At 45.5% G+C, this 19,708-nt stretch overlaps 1 protein-coding gene and 1 long non-coding RNA gene across 5 annotated transcripts in view; one reads left to right on the plus strand and one right to left on the minus strand.

Moving 5' to 3' along the window:
* RORA (RAR related orphan receptor A) overlaps positions 1–19,708 on the plus strand; it is a 765,082-nt gene that overhangs the window by 291,407 nt on the left and 453,967 nt on the right. The gene's annotated exons all lie outside the window — the stretch shown is intronic.
* LOC146406327 (uncharacterized) lies at positions 10,739–19,386 on the minus strand. Its single transcript, XR_014810201.1, has 4 exons — positions 14,399–19,386; positions 13,586–14,352; positions 13,219–13,280; positions 10,739–11,878 (listed from the first exon to the last, which is right to left on the minus strand). It is a non-coding gene; the product is annotated as an uncharacterized LOC146406327 (long non-coding RNA).

The following is a 19,708-nucleotide window of genomic DNA, read 5'->3' on the forward strand; positions in this document are numbered from 1 at the left end:
TATATTTTCAGCCAGATCTATTAAGTGTGTATATATATATATATATATTTATATTATAATATATTATAATATATATAAATATATTATATATATTTATATATATATATAAATATATATATATATATCACCGCTTTCAGAAAATTAAGAAGAATCTTCCCAAGACATTATGGATTAAGTTTTCAGTCAGCTTTACAGAAACGAGAGCTTGCTTGAAGACTTAGCAGGTTTTATAACAGGGGAGATTTGCCTCCTCCCTGAACTGGTGGATGATTCAAAGATCAACCATGAACTTTGGAAAAGCTCTGCTTTTGAAAACCACTTTCTTGCTAATAACTGCAGTGCTAATCACCAGTATCAGGTTCTCAAGTCTTTTCTATTCAAGGGCAAATATTTAAAGTCCTTTCTTACCTTTGAGACCTTTAAAGAGATGAAAAAGATCGGTGATGAGACAAGGCGGGTTGTAGGGTATAGTTGCTCATGCGCTGAATGACTCATAAATGCATTAAAAATGAGATTAAAAATTCCTTGTTTTGAGATTTAAAAGTTTTCTTGGACTACAATGTGAGCACTCACCAAGGAACTAAAAATAAAGCAGATAAATCACTGCAGATCTCCGAGAATCCCCCTTGATGAGAATGCAGTAGCATCCGGCTAATGTGTCCAAGTAGGGGAGTGAGTGTCGGGGCGTCCCATTATTAGGGTCCATGGTGGACCACAGCACTGATGATCTTCCCTCCAAGTGCTGTAGGCCCTTTACCCCACTCCACAAGATGCTGACATTGAGACCAGCCAGGTTTAGCTGAAGGGAGAGGGGAGGGGAGATCCCAAGAGCTACATGGCACAGCTGTACCATTTTAAAGCTTTAACAGCCATTATGTCCAAATCCTTCCCTTTGTTTTTTTTTTTTTATTACTCAAATGAATTTATCACATCTGTAGTTGTATAATGATCATAACAATCTGATTTCACAGGATTTCCATCCCACAGCCCAAGCACATCCCTCCATCCCCCAAACTGTCTCCTCCAGAGAACATAAGTTTTTCAATGTCTGTAAGTCAGAACCTGAGGTCCAAGAAGTTGAGACTACTCTCCTGAAACCATACCACTGGTTATTAGTCATGCCATCATGTCAGTGCCTTTTAGACCCACCTTGAATTAACCTGAAGTTGAACTGAAACTGACAGGACTTTGCTGTCACAGTGGCATGGTCTACATGGCTAATCCTCGTACCATAGGGATTATAAGTGTTTGTTCTCCACAAGTTCAGGCCCACAAGTTTGGCTTATTCATTTTTGCCTAATGAGTGTAACTCACTTATGTAATACCAATGTGGACTTTTTTGAGCTATAAGTTGATTTATAATATATTATTTTCAAGGGCACAACATAGTGATTCGGTGTTTTTATAGATTATAGTCCATTTAAAGTTATTTTAGGAGTTCCCCATGTGGCACAGTGGAAACCAATTGACTAGAAACCATGAGGCTGCGAGTTCAATCCCTGGCCTCACTCAGTGGGTTAAGGATTCAGCATTGCCATGAGCTGTGATGTAGGTTGAAGATGTGGCTTGGATCTTGCGTTGCTGTGGCTCCGATTCGACCCCTGGCCTGGCAACCTCCATATGCCGAGGGTGTGGCCCTAAAAAGCAAAAAAAAAAAAAAAAAATTTAAATACTGGCTATACTCCCTGGGCTGTCCTTATTGCTTATTTGTTTTATATGTAATAATATCTCTTAGTCCCCTACCCTTATATTTGTCATTCCTTCTTCTGTCTCCCCACGAGTAATCACTAGTTTGTTTTCTATGTCTCTGAATCTCTTTCTTTTTTGCTTAATTCATTCATTAGTTTTATTTTTTAGATTCCACATGTAAGTGGTAACTTACAGTATTTGTCTTTCTCTGTCTGGCTTATTTCCCTAAGCATAATACCCTCCAGGTCCTTCCTTGCTATTTCAGATGTCAAATTTTCATTCCTTTTCACAACTGATTAGTATTCCATTGTATGTGTATACTATATCTTCTTTATCCATTCATCTGTTGATAGACACTGGGTTGTGTTCATTTCTTGGCTATTGTAAATAATGCTGCTGTGAGCATTGGGGTGTACATATATTTTTGAATTCGTGGTTTTGTGTTCTTCAGATATTACCCAGGAGTAGATTTGCTGGATCATGTAGTAGTTCTATTTTTAGTTTTTTGAGAAACTTCTATATTGGTTTCTTTTGTTTTTTCCTTTTTTTCTTTCTTTTAAGGGCTACACCAGCAACATGTGGAAGTTCCCAGGCTAGGGCTCAAATCAGGGCTGCACCTGCCAGCCACAGCCTCAATCACAGCAACATGGGATCCAAGCCATGTCTGTGACCTACACCACAGCTCACAGCAATGCTGGATTCCCCACCCACTGAGCGAGGCCAGGGATCAAACCCACATCCTCATGGATGCTAGTTGGATTTGTTTCCACTGCGCCACAATGGGAACTCCCTATATTGGTTTCCATAGTAGCTGTGCCAGTTTACATTCCCAACAACAATGTATTAGGGTTCCCTTTTCTCCAAACTCCCACCATTTGTTATTTGTGGTCTTTTTGATGATAGCCATTCTGACAGGTGTGAGGTTCTATCTCACTGCAGTTTTGATTTGCATTTCTCTGATGATTAGACACATGTTGAGCATCTTTTCATATGCCTGTTGGCCATCTGCCTGTCTTCTTTGGAAAAATATCTCTTTAGGTCTTCTGCCCATTTCTTAATTGGGTTGCTTGGTTTTTTTATATTGTGTTGTATGAACTATTTATACATTTTGGATATTAACCACTTATCAAATACCAATTCTCTTTTGTAGACCTTCCATCACATAGGAGGAAACGTCAGGGTGATTTCTCATTTTCAACAGTCTTTGCTTGTGGGTTTTGTTTGGTTTTGCTATGTTTCCATTTACTAAGATACTATTTATATACAGTAAAATTCACCAACTTGAAATGTCTGGTTTGATGAATTTTGGTAATTGCGTGTAATCATAAAACCAGCACCAAAATCAATAAATAGAACAGGTCCCACACCCTAGAAAGCTCCGTTGGGGCATTTGCTCTCATGTCCTTCTTTTTACCCCTGGCCTCTGGCAATCACAGGTGTGCTTTATGTCACTATAGTTTTGCTTTTTTCTAGAATTTCATATAAATGAAGTCATACACTATGCAGTTTTTTGTGCTCAACTTCTTTCTCTTAGCATAATGTTTCCTAGACTCATCCTTGTCAATGCATGTGTTAGTATTTCATTTCTTTTGATTGCTGGAATGACATTCCATATCGTGTGGGATATAGGATATACAGTTTATCTGTTCACCAATTGATGGCCATTTGGGTTGCTTCTACTTGGGAGCTATGAGGAATAATCTTTGCCAACAGTTTTATTCTTGATTTCTCCAAGTTACTTAATACTTTGACCCAGTTTCATTTTTATGTTATTTATGTCTCTATATATTTATATATGTTATACATTTATATTTATGTTATATGTTATGTAAATATGTGTGTATATGTTATATAAAAACGTTTTTATATATTTTTTATTTTTCAAATTCTTTTCCCTAATAGGTCGTTATAAAATATTGAGTATAGGCATTCCTGTTGTGGCTCAGCAGGTTCAGAATCCTACTAGTATCCATGAGCATGTGGGTTCAATCTCTGGCCTCTCGCAGTGGATTAAGGATCTGGCATTGCCGCAGCTGAGGCATAGGTCACAGATGGGGCACAGATCTGGCATTGCCGTGGCTGTGGCTGTGGCCAGCAGCTGCAGCTCCCATTCGACCCCTAGTCTGGTAAGTTCCATATGCCCTAAAAAAAAAAAAACAACTATATATATATATATATATATATATATATATATAGAGAGAGAGAGAGAGAGAGAGAGAGAGAGAGAGAGAGAGAGTGAGAGTATAGTTCCCTGTGCTATACAGTAGGTCCTTGTTGGTTATCCATTTTATATTGAGTAGTGTGTATATGTTAATCTCAGACTCCTAATTTACCCCTCCCTTTCCCATTGGTAACCGTAACTTTGTTTTCTTGGTTTTATTTGTGTTTTGTAAATATGTTCATTTTTATCATTTTTTTTTTTTTTTAGATTCCACATATGATGTTTGTCTTTTCTTTCTTAGTTCACTTAGTATGATCATCTCTAGGTCCATCCATGGTACTGCAAGTGGCATTATTTCGTTTTTATAATGGCTGAGATCTGGTTTCTAATTTTTATGGTCTTAGACTGTTGGCCGTGACAGTTACAGTGAAACATTTTCAAAACCTGCTGCTGGGGTGGAGGTGTTGGCCCCTGATCCTCCCATCTGCGATTCTGGAATGATCTTCTCCTCATCTTGAAGTAGCGGCGCCAAGGCCCAAAGTTGACATGATGGCCTATTTAGTGAGCTGTAATGTAATTTACCATCACGACAGGCCTTCAGGGACATGACAGAGTGCAGCAAAATACAGTATCCAATATTTATAGTAAATAGAGTCGAGCGGCTTTTTATCTCGCCTTGTAGAAAAGTGCATACACTGTGTTTTCCACCCATTCTGAGTGCTCGGGGAGGGAGAGGAGGGAAGGCCGGTGGGCGATGCCGTCCCAAGCTAGAGCCGCTGACTTGGAACAACCTGGGATGCGTTAGCGCTCAGACTGAACAGGAGAGACTCTTCTGAAAAATGTGCTGTCCCCCCTGTTATAATTCACCCTAATGAGCAGGGAACAAAAGGTTGTGAAGGAGAGTGGTGACTGATGGCCGACACGGCCGCCCCGTGCTCCAGCTGGCGCGGCTCCCGCTGGCGAAAAGCATAATATATTATTGCTCCAGGTCGCAGAGTGGTAAATGAACACTTACGGCCGCTATGGCAACCAGATTGATTATCACAGTTACCTCAGGACTGGCCAGGCCCCGCGTTACAAGTGAGCACGTGCGTCCCTGCCGAGCTTCAGTCAGAGGAGCACCTCAAAGGCAATTTGTACAGACTGAAACCTCTGATGCCTGCACGGCCCTCCTCTCCAGCCTCCCCCCGTCCAGCGAGGAGTTGGGTCAGGTGGTGCCAATGGTGGGGCCCCTCAGCCTGGAGATGCTGGGTTGCCTTGCTGAAAGGGGGCCTGGTTCATCGTGAGGGCAGGGTCACTGTTTGTTGAACAAAATCCAATGCATGAATGAATCCATGAGTGGAATGCCAGGCCAAGGTCAAGGTGGGGAGCAAGGGTGTGGCGGCCACACATGGGTATCAGAGGCTGGGAAGCCTGGGCACAAAGTCCCAGAGAAGGAAAGAAGGAAAGCAGGATATAGCAAGTAGATATAGACACATGTGGAGTTCCCGTTGTGGCTGAGCAGTAATGAACCTGACTGACATTCTTGAGGACACGGGTTTGATCCCTGGCACCACTCGGTGGGTTGAGGATCCTGCATTGCCATGAGCCGTGGTGTAAGGTCACAGATGTGGCTTGGATCTGGTGTTGCTGTGGCTATGGCATAGGCTGGTGGCTACAGCTCTGATTCAACCCCTAGCCTGGGAACTGCCAAAAGCCATGGGTGCAGCCCTAAAAAGACACACATACAAAAGAAATGGACACACTTAATTTAGCCATTGTCTGTGACTGGACTTTTCCATTTGCTGGGGTCATGTTGCATGCATAAACTTGGTTCATTTAATCAGGGAATGGGCCAGTTCCTTTTCTTTTAATCTACAGATGTTGGTTGGACCTTAGGTTTACACCTAAGTCTCCAGCTTTTCCAATAGCAAAGGAGAGGGAAGCATCACTGTCCCCACTGGCAGGTCTACTCAGAATGACGATAATGTTCTAAATTATCATTTTTATTTTTTTTCCAATATTTTATTTAAAATGTTACAAAGAGCATTCCCTCTTTGAGTTTGTATAAATTGATCTAAATGAGGGTGGAGGGTGGGTCGCATCCATGATGCATTAATTTTCTATTTCGAATGGCAGAAGATTTACCCTTTGGAATTTAAATATGCAGGTATTTTAATTCTTTGCACATGACCTCTAAGCTAGACGAGCCACAGTGGCAGCTGAAGTGGCCACCGCCTCCTCTGGGACCATGTTTGAACAGTATCTGATCTTCCATTGGAGGAGTCTAATGGCCTGGTAGTACTAATCTGTATTAATTATGGGAAATGGTGTGATGTTAGAGAAGTTAAGACAAGTGTTTCTCAAATTTTTCTTCATTATTGCCTCCCAAGGAGACTTTTTAGAGAGTGTTTTTCCTAATTGCCTTCCCCATGGAATTTTAATACCAGAGAGACACAGTATATTTCTTTATGTGCTGTATGTATATCTGTGCTGAATACATTGAAAAGTGAGATGTTCTTTGCCTCCAAAAACCAATTTTCAACTCTATTGAACATACATGAGTTAGACCAACCTGGATTCAAATACAACTTCGGCCAGTACTCTCTCTAAGCCTCGCCTTCTTCCTCCTCACAAGCGATGGAGATATTAGCGTCCACTTAATTGGGCTTCCCGGCACATAAGAAGTGATCAAGACATGTTGGTTATGGAGTTCCCATCATGGCTCAGCGGAAACGAATCTGACTGGTATCCACGAGGATGAAGGTTTAATCCCTGACTTCGCTCAGTGGGTTAAGGATCCGGCATTGCTGTGGCTGTGGTATATAGGCCAGCAGCTGCATCTCTGATTCGACCCCTAGCTTGGGAACCTCCATATGCTGCAGGTACAGCCCTAAAAAGACAAAAAAAAAAAAAAAAAAAAAAAAGACGTTAGTTATCATGGTTGTTGTTTATATTCATGTATGTTTTCACCCACGGTATTTTCACTGATTCTAATTAGAAACCTCTGGGGTATGTGAGTTTATGTCACTTAATTACAAATGCCTCCCTACTTGACTAATACTAGCACAGATGGTCAGAGAGGTTTGATGATTTGCTGAAGGTCATGCAGATAGTAACACGGGTTGGGGCTGAGACTTGAGCCCAGGTGTCATAGTTCAAACCTCCCTGGTTCAGGAATCTCTGTTGCCCTTTGCTGCCTGTGGTGCTACCGGACTCTACTGTGTTATGAAGACCCAAGCTGGAATTCGGGGAGTTAGAGGAATCACCCATGAGAATAGGTTCTCAGGACCAATCATAAACTTTTCTGCCCCTTGTGTGTAGAAAACAGAATTATCAAGGCTTTCGACCAATGGGTCACACCCTGGCCAGGAAATCTGTGATAAGCTTTTCCTGTGCTGCTTGGTAACGCCCGGGTTTAATGTGGCAGGATTTCCCAAAGCTTTGGCAGAACTTGGTTCTCCAACTGGATGAGGGCGAGTCCTTTTGTCCTAAGACAAAAGCTTTTCTGAACAGTAAGAATCACTCAGAGAGGAAATATCCTTGAGCATCTCCTGTATTCAAGCTCGGTGCTGACCATCTAGAAGCATTCCAAAAATGCCTGTGCCGGATCTTGTGCTCAGTGAAAGAGGCGGTCTATTCTGATGTCAAATCTTAGATTCTCGTCCCAGCTTTGGCACCTGCCAGTGCCACCTCAGTTTCCGTATCCATCATCCAACATAAAGCACTCCCTGCAGTGCATGGCACACAGTAGTAGGGAAATGCTTAAAACTATAATAAGATTAAAAATAGAAGACATAGGGAGTTCCTGTTGTGGCTCAGTGTTAACAAACCCCACTGGTATCCATGAGGATGTGGGTTTGATCCCTGGCCCCACTCAGTGTGTTAAGGATCTGGTGTTTCCATGAGCTGTGGTATAGGTTGCAGGTGTGGCATGGATCCCGAGTTCCTGTGGCTATGACATAAACCAGCAACTGCAGTTCCAGTTCAATCCCTAGCCTGGGAACTTCCATTTGCTGCAGGTGCATTCATTTAAAAAAAAAAAAAAAAAAGAGGGAGTTCCCTTCATGGCTTAGCGGTTAAGGAACTAGGACCCATGAGGATGTGGGCTAAATACCTGGCTTTGCTCAATGGATTAAGGATCTGGCATTGCTGTGAGCTGTGGTATATGTTGCAGACTCGGCTCAGATCGTGTATAGCTGTGGCATAGGCCAGCAGCTGTAGTTCTACTTCGACCCCTAGCCTGGGAACCTCCATATGCCATGAGTGCGGCCCTAAAATCAAAAAAAAAAAAAAAAAAAAAAAAAGGAAGAAGATGAAGACATGCATCTCACCCATTACAGAATGGAAGATCTAATGCTCCTCTTATCTAGTAATCACACCCTTCCTCCACCCAGTGCTTTCTCTCTGTTGAAGTGGTGTTACTTGAGTAGTTTCGGAAACAGAGGCCTTGGCATCTGAAGCTTTCTACCATCTTCTCCTACCTGATCCAAATGCCCGTCTTCTATATTTCACCAGCATCAACTGCTCATTCTTCTAATTTTCTACGCTAGAAAAAGAGGCCATATTGAAGGCAAGGACTTGTTTCCTCATCGCTGCTACAACTCAGAGTGCTCCAGATTGGTTCCTCCACACAGTTGCTCTCAGGGCTGGATAGAGCACCTACGATCTGGATTTGAGATATTAGCTGGTAGTCAGGGTGACCGGGAGGATGGTGAGGCAAATGTTCTTCCTTCTGAGGCTGCAGAGGCTGAAGGCCTGAAAGGCGTGTATGGATGCCCTCTGCTTCTCTATCCAGGCTGTTTCTGGAAACATGCCTCCATGCTGGCTCATCACACCAGATCTGTCCACATGGGCCGCTCTACAGCTTGCCTAGCACAGGCTCTGCTGAGAACCAGGCAAGAGCTATCTAGTTTGATTCAGCTCAGAGAGGGCTATTGGGAACAGCCAGAAGGAAAACTGTATGTGATGGTGCTTCCAGAGGTGGGTCATCTGTTCCCCCAGAAGGACTTCCCTCGGGGCCCTAGGCATCCCAGGGACATCCATTAGGCTGGAATCTGGTATAGGTGTCTTTCTGCTAGAACTTTGCCTGGGGACTCTGTTGACTTCTCTCCTGTGTGGACTTCTCTGTGGCTGTGTAACCCTGGTGAACCCTGAGGCTGGGTAACTGCAGGGCAGTGCCTTGGAGGTGACCCAGGAACCTGGAGGTGACCCATCAAACTTGTGATGCATTCAAAACCAATCTCAGATTACCCCACTCCAGGAGATTTGGGTTCAAACTCACAGTGCAACCATCATCTTCGATTCACAGCAAGCGAGAATGTTCTCCAAAAGGGCTGAGGCCGAATATCCTCAGGGAAGAAGACCTATCTTAGGAGTGACCTGCCTGGTCTCATGGAGTGACATTTTGCTGGTCATTTGTACAGCATCCAGCTGGTGAAGGCCACCCACTCCAAGGCGTGAGGGATGAAGCTTCCAGTTTGCTTCTGATGTTTTATTTATCTGTACTGGTAGCTTTATGTACGGTGTATCTTCTCTGTTTGGGCCTGAAGGCTGGTTAAGCAAAAGGCGGGAAACATAAATAAGTAATGGACAGAGAGGGCTGTCCATTTATAGGCTTTCAAAGGTGACCTGGTTTTCTGTTCCAGGGTGAGCATTAGTATTGCATTAGAGGAGTGCCTCCGTTGATGTATTTGCCAGTGCATTTGGTGGTGATAATCAGGAGAGACATATTCACGTTCTATTTTTATAATAAAAATTAAGAAACCTCAGGCCACACCAGGGCCCCTTGTTGGCAGTATGTGCAACGGGAGCCTGAATGGTTCGTTTTCCTCGGATTGTGTGGGATCATTGTGTTCCCTTCTGCTCTTCTCCAGTTTCTGGTTATTATTAAACAACCCTTTGTGAGGGATTAACTCTGGCTTTCTGCCCAGCAAGGAGATGTCTACGCAAAGCCAGAATACCCAGCCAATGGCAGGCAAATGGGTTATTTGGTGGAGCACAGAAACAAATAACTCCTTGGCAGGCCAGTCCTTCACTCATCCATGGCTTCCTTTGGCTTGGAAACGGCCTTCTGTAGTACGTGGTGTAAATGCTTCTGTGCATCCCCTTATTCATTCATTCAGAAACAATTTCCTGAGGCTCACAGTGGGATTTATTATTTCTAACATGGGGCTAATCATGATACCTATAGGATAGACTTATGTGGTGGATTCAATGAGTTAATATGCGGGAGTTCCCACTGTGGCTCAGTGGTTAACAACCCCAATTAGTATGCATGAGGATGTGGGTTCGGTCCCTGGACTTGCTCAGTGGGTTAAGGATCCCGCATTGCTGTCAGCTGTGGTGTAGGTCGCAGACGTGGCTCAGATCTGGCGATGCTATGGCAGTGGTATAGGCTGGTGGCTACAGCTCTGATTGGACCCCTAGCCTGGGAACCTCCATATGCTGCAGGTGCAGCCCTAAAAAGGCAAAAAAAAAAAAAAAAAAAAAAAGAATATGGATAAAGGTTTTTTAGAACAGTGCCTGGCACACAGAGTCAGTTGGAACTTGACTGTGCAGTTGGAGTTTTATTTTCCAGGCAAGGAAGAGGCTATGAGGCCAGTGGTATGAGCAGGTGTGTGCTTCCAAAAGATGGTCTCTTATGGCAGAGCCTAGAGGTAGAGAGATCATTACATCTCTCTTGTCTGACCTCTGATAGCTTTGTTTTGCCTTTCCTGGGGTGGCCTATAGCAGTGGCTCTCCAAGCGGGGTCCCTGCACCTCAAGAGTCAATGTCACCTAGAAACTGGTTGAAAATTCTGAGTCCTGGGCCTTATTCCACACCTGCTGAGTCAGAGGCCCTAGAGTTTTGGCCCAGCAGCCTGTGTTTTAGCAAACCTTCCAGGTGACTCTGGTCCTTGCCGAAGTTGGAGAACATTGGTCTTTTGAGGGCAGGTGGAATGGGGAGCTTTAGGAGCTCCTCCCTCCTTCACTTACCCCCCCCCCCAACACATACACATTTGGGTGCTACTGGGCCAGCACAAAGCAAGTGCACAAACTTTGGGGAGGGTCTCCATGCGCCAGACAGGCCAGTCTCCTTGCCAGCTGGTCTCACAGAAGTGGGAGCCTTGTTAACAGCAGATCAAGGCCGCCCACGGAGCACAGCAAGACCAAACCTCAAATCTCCACCTGGCAGGCTGCCAAGAGGGCCCTGTGACCCACACCTGTTGACGCATATGGTGTGGAGCTGGAGTGGTGCTCTGCTAAGGAGGTGTTTCATGACCAGAAAGAGTGTCAGCTCCAAGACTCCAGGGTGCTTCTCAGCGTGTTGAGAAATGAGCAGATGCCGCCTCCGGTTCCTGGGAGTCTGTGTGCCCACACCCCAAGACACGGCATGGCCAACAGAATGGATTGCATAGAGGCTTCTGCTTTTTTCCATGTGAAAAGCTTGTGGCTGGGCTGCTTTTTATTACTGGTGTGCCCCTCCCTCGGTGGGCCAAGGACCACAGTGTAGATAATCGTAAGACATCCATCTAGATCTTTTGAATTCATTTACTTGCTGGTTAGTACAAGCTTGTACATGCCGGCGTAAGTGAGATAGCCTCTCTTGTTCCCCATCCTTTCTCAAGGAGCATGGCATCCAGGAAGGGAGGTAAGTCATTTCATACACAAGGCTGGCAGTTCCGAACATGGCTTTGTGTCCACAGGAAAGTTTCAATGCTGTATGGCACGAGGCCAAAGGGGCTTCACAAGAGATGACCTCGGGACATGGCCTAGGGGAAGAGGTGGTGTTTGATCTGGGCCTTGAAGGGCAAACCCAATGTCAAGAGGCAAAGAGAAGGCATCTCAAGTAAAGGGACCTGCACAGCACAGGGGAGGGGAAGGGACTTGCTCCGGCAAAGAGCAAGTATTGCACATTGCCCAGAACATGGGCTGCGCGTAGAGTGGCAAAGGAAGATGAGGCGTGAAGCATAGATTGGAATTTGAATACCAGCTGATGAGATGTGATTCCATAGGCGGTGAGCCTGTGGAGAGTTTAGCTTAGGAGCTTAGCGTGATCTTCATGGCCCTGGATGACGGAGCTGATGACGAGATTCATATGGGGAGGATTTGAGGCTTCCGGTGAGTGAGTTAGTTGCTCAGGGTCCTCAGCCTAGGAAGCCAGAACCAGGAATTATGGGTTCACAAGTTCATGCCTCTGGGAGGCAGCCTGGAAGCTCTTGGTAAGAAAGAGTGAGCTTTCAAATTAAAGATTGCCTAGAGTATCCGTCATGGCTCAGTGGTTAAGGAACCTGACTAGTATCCATGAGGACGAGGGTTCAATCCCTGCTTTCGCTCAGTGGGTTAAGGATCCAGTGTTTCCATGAGCTGTGATGTAAGTCACAGATGCGGCTCAGATCTGGTATTGCTGTGGCTGTGGTATAGGCCGGCAGCTATGGCTCCTATTCGACCTCTAGCCTGGGAATCTCCATATGCTGCGGGTATGGCCCTAAAAAGACAAAAAATAAACAAGTGAAAGCTTGCCTGAGGTAGAAAGCTAACTCTCCAGGGACTGAAGGCACCAGAGAAGGGCCACTGAGTGATGTCAGCTGTCCTCCTGGTCACTTGTCACAGAGTGTCCATCTTACCATCTTGGGTCCGCCAAGCCCAGAGTGGCTCAAGAATGGCAGGGAGCTTTGGCACAGAGCTGGGCCATAGACTTGGTTCTGACTCAGAACAGTCAGAACCACCTACTGAGTCATTTGCAGGGGCTGTGGTTTCCTGGGAGGCTTCCCAACTGGGTCCCCGCCCGACCAAATGGCTGGTGGCACGCGAGATCTAAAGGGAGCCGCGCGTTGGCTGTGCCATGGCTTCAGGCAAACACAAGTTACATCTCTTGCGCTGTTGCATCGAAATTGTTGCCTTGCTTTGCATAGAAAAACTTGGCAGTGACAGATAAACAGATGAAACCTTTTTACTTCCTTACTCACCTATTACGTGTTTTTAAGATGGTCTCAGTTTCCCCCATGAGGCATGAACACCTACTAATGAACAATTGTGACTTCAGAGGAAAATTGATGATTCCTAATGGATTCTCCTTAGGAAGGTTCAGAATGTCCCACATTTTACAAAGATCTGCTTCCCCTGTGTACTACTTACCTGAGGTTCCTGGTGGGAATGGAGTTGGGCCCAGGTCTGCTCATGGCACTTCCATTTCTTTTTTTTCTTCTTTTTTTTTTTTGTTTTTGTTTTTGTTTTTGTAGGGCCGCACCCTTGGCATATGGAAGTTCCCAGGCTAGGCATGGAATCGGAGCTGTAGCTGTAGGCCTACACCACAGCAACTCAGGATCTGAGCTGCATCTGTGACTTACACCACAGCTCACGGAAACGCTGGATCCTTAACCCACTGAGCGAAAGCAGAGATTGAGCCCTCGTCTTCATGGATACCAGTCGAATTTGTTTCCGCTGCACCGTAAGAGAAACTTCAGCACCTCCATTTTTTTTTTTTTTTTTTTTTTTTTTTTTTTTTTTTTTTTTTTTTTTTTTTTTGCTATTTCTTGGACCGCTTCCGCGGCATATGGAGGTTCCCAGGCTAGGGGTCGAATCGGAGCTGTAGCCGCCGGCCTACGCCAGAGCCACAGCAACGCAGGATCCGAGCCGCGTCTGCAACCTACACTACAGCTCACGGCAACGCCGGATCGTTAACCCACTGAGCAAGGGCAGGGACCGAACCCGCAACCTCATGGTTCCTAGTCGGATTCGTTAACCACTGCGCCACGATGGGAACTCCGAGCACCTCCATTTTTTACATCTTTATTTATTGCCTCTCAAGCAACTCTGCCTTCTCAGGTTTTCTTGGATTTCTCCTTAGTGAATAACATTGGAAATTTTAAATCCATGCAAGCTTTGCGCTCAGGTTGATACCATGATTGTCATTCAGGATAAAGTTAAAGACACTTGGTACTGCTTATTCCACATTTGCCCTTCTTATTCCAAAGTTGCCCCTCTCCCCGCAGTGTGGGATCTTTGTTTTGTTTTTTGCTTTTTTTGAAAACATCTTTTGCTTCAGTATCTTTCTAGAGATTGCTTGTAGGATTCAGGATTAGAACAGGTGCCATGGGTCAGTTCTGTACCCTAATTTCCAGCAGGTATTAAGCTGGAGTGCCAAGCCGATACGGTGGCTTAATACGGCTCCATCACCTTGAGCCAATGTTGCTCACATGAGGATTTTGGTGGAGTTCCTGGCCAGCTGATCAGAGTCTAAGCTGTTCCCATCCCAAGGCAGAGGGCTTGGGGAAAGGGCTGAGTGTTTTAGCAGACAATGCCCTTTCTTTTCCTGACTTTCTGTTTGGGTGGCCTGGGGCCTGTACAGGGCTCTGTACAGAACTCTTTTGGTCTTTCTGCAGGCAGAGGCAGGTTCAGCCCAGGGTAGGATAGCCGGGAAGCTGAAAGCTTGGCCTCAGGCACACAATTCTTATTATTATTTTTTTTCTTTTTAGGGCCACATGTGCGGCATATGGAGGTTCCCAGGCTAGGGGTTGAATCAGAGCTGCAGCTGCCAACCTACACCACAGCCACAGCAATGCCAGATCCGAGCCTAATCTGCAACCTACACCACAGCTCACAGCAATGCCAGAGCCTTAACCTACTGAGCAAGGCCAGGGATTGAACCCGCGTTCTCATGGATGCTAACCGGGTCCATTACCTCTGAGCCACAATGGGAACTCCAAGGCACACAACTCTTGCTATGGGTGCCTGTTTTCTGGAGGCAGAGGGAGGACACTTGATGACAAGAAGGGAGAATTGAATGTTGGAGATTTGAAAGACTCAAGGAGCCTAGGAGGCTGGTAGAGCTAGGATTCTGCCAGCTGGAACCAGGTGTCTCCTCTCCCAGCTCTGCCTCCTACAGCTGTGAGCCAGGGTTCTGCCTCCCCAGGAGCATAGACTGAGCTAGGAAAGGAACTTGAGCAAGGACAGGGTGTCTGTTGGTGGCCTCTGTGCCTCTGGCCAGTGGGCAGCCCACCTCCCAAGGCCTCCTACCTGGTCCGGCCTGGCTGCTCTCGTGTGTAGGCCTGAAACCCTCCTGCAGCTGCAGTCCAGCCACCCTGCACTGGCCTGGGTGGAGTTTCCATCCTCAACAGGTGGGAGTTCTTCTCAGACCCTTGCCCAAGCTCCGTTCCATGTGGCTTTTATTCCCCGCCCCCCACTTACAATGTATACATATGGGTTGAGCCCCTCCCACATCACTGTAAAGGGAGAACACCTGTTCCTTCTGCCAGCAGGAAACAGACCACTTTCTGCTTTGAACAGGCCAGTTGGCCATCCAACTCACAGCCTTAAGCAAGATACTAAGAGCCTCACCTGGGTCAGTGTGAGGTCATTTCACTTGAGCACATCCTGGGTGTGTCCCACCAGTGTCAATGGGGCTGGACCCTGCCAATCAGACATGAATGAGACCCCTCTCTCTTCTTGGGTCACCCACCCAGTCTGTGCAGGCTGCTGGTAGAAGAGTGATGAGCGCCGCTCAGACTGTGTGTGACCATGTAGGTGGGACACTTCTCATCATGGTGGGGACAGTGAGCAATACCTCGGACACTTCAGGGGAGGAATTTCGAAGTCTGAGTCCTTGCAGTGAACAGGGCACCATCGACTACTCGGCTATCTCGTTAATTCCAAAGTGGGGAAGGCATGCCTCCTCTCCAGAAGTGTTTCCAACATGATCTAGGGGGGCTGGACTCCTGGCCCCTTGCTTCTCGAAGTGTTTTCTGTTACCACCCCAAGGGCTTGCTCAGAGCACTGATCACGCTGTGCCATCTGCTGGGTCACCTGTGTGTTTATCCTCTCTCCTGTATTGGGAAAGGAAGGACCTGGGTCTCAGGGACCAAGACCATGTCCCATCTCAAAGACATCCCCACAGACCCCAAAAGCAGGTGCTTGAGGGATTGGAACTCTGTGACTCTCAGGGGTGAAGGAGGGAGGAACATACCAGAAGAGTGACTAGAGTGGGCGCCCCCACCAGGGGCTTGCAGTATTTTATTAGCTGGCAAATAAAGGCGGGTAAGAGGAAACTAGTACATTGGCTCTCACATGCATATTGAGTTTTTTGTTTTGCATGTGCTCTTTGAAATTTAAATATGCAGAAGTACAGGCTGGAGCTGTTCTGTCCAAGATGGTAGCCCCTGGCCACATGTGACCACTTAAATTTCCAGTAAATGAAATTAAATTGAATGAAGAAATCCCCCTCTCACACTCCCCCACATGTCCAGTGCTCAGTAGCCACAAGTTGACTATTGCCTACAGGATCAGACAGCACAGACATAGAATAGTTCCATTAGCGCAGAACTTTGAACTGGAGGGCACTAAGACGCCAAGCCAAATTTCTTGATCCAAAGTGTATGCTATAGATCATACACATCTGAATTATTTGAAGGCAGAAGGAGAGAAGAGTTTGTCAAAATACAGATTCCTGGGTTCCTCCCTGGATTTCCTCAATCACAGTTTCTAGGGGTTGGGGGAACTGGGAATCTGTATTTTAACAAGAAGCCCCCAGGTGGCTACTGAACAAACTCACATCTCCATGCTCCAAGGGAAGCCAGAAGTTGAATCGAGAAGCTGGGAAGCCTCCTGGTAGAGCACTTCTGAGCATCTGAGATGCCTCATAGCACTTTCCACTCCAGCGGAAAGTCTCCCAGAGTCTGTGCCCGGAGCTTCCAGTCTGGCAGCTAAAGGCGCCATCTCAGTAAAGTCCTGGCTCTGCTTCCACCAGGTAGTAAATAATGAAGAGCAAGCCTGTCCAAGCATTATCTCCCTCTCTTCTCTTGCCGAACCAGGAGGATGGAAATAACCTCGCTGTTCCCCTCGAGCATGTTTGAATCACAAGTACCTTCTCTCTCAAATAAATTTATTTCCTACCGCCTTCATCCCAACAAAGACCAGCCGGTGATGAATACCAGACTTCAGAGCTTATTTGTCAAAGCAGCACACCTGTGAGGATTCTTGGGGAAGATAAATTTTGGTTTGGGGAAGGGGGGGCCTGCAGGAGGAGGGACCTGGCCAGGAATAAATCTTAACATGTTGCACCAGACGGTGAATGAGCGTTTGCCGTGCAAGGCTCGCCCTCCTGACAAGGTATGATAAATTACCCTCTTTGTTGACACCTTCATTGGGTTATTTATGGCTCATTAATTGAACCGAAAAGGGGCCTTGTAGACCCAGCAGGGGCACCTTACAATGCTCTTCCAGTGGACCCAGCTCAAAGAGAAGAACAAAGGAGAAGAGGGGGGAGGGCTTAGAAATGTTTCTGCTCCTTGACTTGAGACACTGTTCGCCAAAGAATTCAAGATTTGCTAAACACACACACACACACACACACACACACACACAGAGAGAGAGAGAGAGAGAGAGAGAGAGAGAAAAGCTTTGGAAGCTCAGGTGAACCTCTCTGGAGCTGGTTAGCTGGGTACCTCATACCCAGCCCATGCTGCTGACTAGCACCTTCTAGGGAAGGAAAGAAGCAGTGGCCAAGAGCTCTCTTTGTGATTGCCTTCCTTGCTAGAGGCTTGCCTGGGAAGACAGCACAGTGGAGACCTTCAGAGGATCTATACCCAGGTCCAGCTCATTTGTGAACTTGCTGTGAGGCTTTGGGGAGGTCACTCAATCTCTCTGAGCTTCGGGTCCCTACCTTGTGAAGTGAGGGTGTCAATGGAGGAATCTCAGAGTCTGTCTCTGTTCTAAAGGGTCTAAGAAAACAAAGGACAGTTTGCTCTTCACTGCGCACTGCCTGCTGTATTGGTTTAATCCCTCCATTTCTGGTTATTAATTAGCTTAATCATTTGGAATCTAATATTACTGCGGTTCTCCCATGTATTCAGTTCCAAGGGGGAGGCAGGCATACTGGATACATAGGGGTTTTCAGTCTAGAATTTTGTTTGTGTTTTCAAGAGCTGGTTAGTCCATAAAAATTAATTTAATCCTTAAGTACTTAGGATTAAAGATAGTATTACAAGAAGATAGTCCCTTGTAATAAACTCTCTTTTACTTGGCAATAAGGGAGCCTGCAGTCTCTCCAGCTGTCGAGTGCTGCTTCTCCAGGGTGCCACTGTTGTCTGTGAGTAAGTGGTAAAAGGCTCTCTTTTAATGTGCCAGGTGTTTTCCCTGTTGTTCCTGCCTTCTAGAAGGCTCCATCCTGTGGAAAGAACTTGTCAATGAAAGGAATGACAGCATTGTTTCATACCCTGTTCTTTCCCTTCATCCACTGAGTCATTCTTTTATTCCACAAAATTTTATTGAATATTTCTGCTCATCTTTGTGTCACGATCTGTGTTCACAAGATGCATGAATGAGGTAAAACTCAAGACTTCAAGGAAATTTCACTCTGGTGGGAAGGCAAATGCATGCCACAATTGAGTACTGATCTTATAGTCACTCCCAGGAATCTGGGAACGTGAGGGAGGGAGCTTAACTGTGTCTGGTGGCTTAGGAGAGGCTTCCTGGATATTTAAAGTTGGGTTTTGAAGGAAGGCTAGGAGTTTGCTGGGAAAACAAGTTTTAGAAGACTGTTCTGGATTGGGCGAAGAGTATGCGTAAAAGCACAAATATGCACCTTAGCTGTTTGAGAAATTATAAATAGTGCATTCTGGTTGGAGTATAGCATGAATTTAGGAGAAGGGAGGCAAAGCCAGAACAAGGCCAGATCTAGAAGAGGCTCTTGTGAAATCCTGAGGAGCCTCCACTTTGTCCTGAAGGCCATGGGGAACCTTTGAAAATATTTATTCAGAGGAGAGTGATGGTCATCTCAGTATTTTAGGGAGATCCTCTGGTGCCAGGGGGCAGGAGGTTGGAGGAGGAAAGACCTGCTGGATGACTATTGCAGGAGTCCAAGCAAGAGGAAATATGGGCTCCAAACAAGGGCCTGTGGGGCAGGTAGAGCAAGCATAGGACTGGGAGCTGGGAGACCTATGTAATGCTCCAGCTTCTGCCAACATCCACCTCGAATGATTTCTTTCCTCCAGAATGCAGGTCCTGCTCTGTAAAATAAGGACCTTGGACTGGATGGTCTCTAACTTGACTCTGATGTTCTGTCAGAACTAGGTTTTCTATAAGTTAGAAGTAGGGAGAAGGGAGGAAGAAGTTGCATGGTCAGGATTTACAATTAATAGAAGTGTTTTTAATAGTGACGGTTGGAATGTTCATCAGCTCTGTCCCACAGAGGCTGTGGATGAGCCACAATAAATGTACATCGCCCCTTAGTATAGGGCAGCTTCTTTGCCTCCACTCCCAAATTTCCTTAGGATCCCCCATTCTGCTTCAGGTTGCCTGGCAGCTGGCAGGGGCAGGGCCTTGGAGCAACTGGTCCACGCATGCTCAGTGCTTTCTTTCTAGTCAGGTGAGAAGAATGAGCATGAGGAGTGCCTACACCCTTAGCAAATTCATGTCAAAGGTTTGGATTATTGTCTACACTTTCTTTTTCCCTTCCAAGGTTGCCAATGAAATTCTTTTCTTATTCAAAAATGAAAATAATTTTTTTGATGGTAAAAAAGGGTATGCTCATAGTAAAGTGTTCAAACTAATAAAAGAAAGAAAAAGATAAAGAAGTACAGAGTGAAGTTTATTGCAAAAATCAAGATCCAGGTGATAAGTGAATATTTCTGAAAGGATCATCCTTCCCTGCCTCTCTCCAAAATCATCTGGATATCCTTACAGGTATAGGCTATATCACATAGACTGTTTCATTTAGTCATGGTATCTTGTGCACATCTTTTGTGTTATATTTATGGATTGTTATTTTAGGATGCATGATATTTCATCAGTAAATCATCATGTATTCAAATGATATATTAGTATTAATGGGCATCGAGGTTGTTTTTTATTTTTCTTTTGTAAATTAGACCAAGGAGCATCCATGAACAGGTACATTTGT

Source organism: Sus scrofa, chromosome 1 (genome assembly GCF_054392235.1).
Source record: "Sus scrofa isolate SSC_HxYL_T2T_F1_AM1 chromosome 1, Sscrofa_HxYL_maternal_Yorkshire_Landrace_v2.0, whole genome shotgun sequence".
NCBI classification, from domain to species: Eukaryota; Metazoa; Chordata; class Mammalia; order Artiodactyla; family Suidae; genus Sus; species Sus scrofa.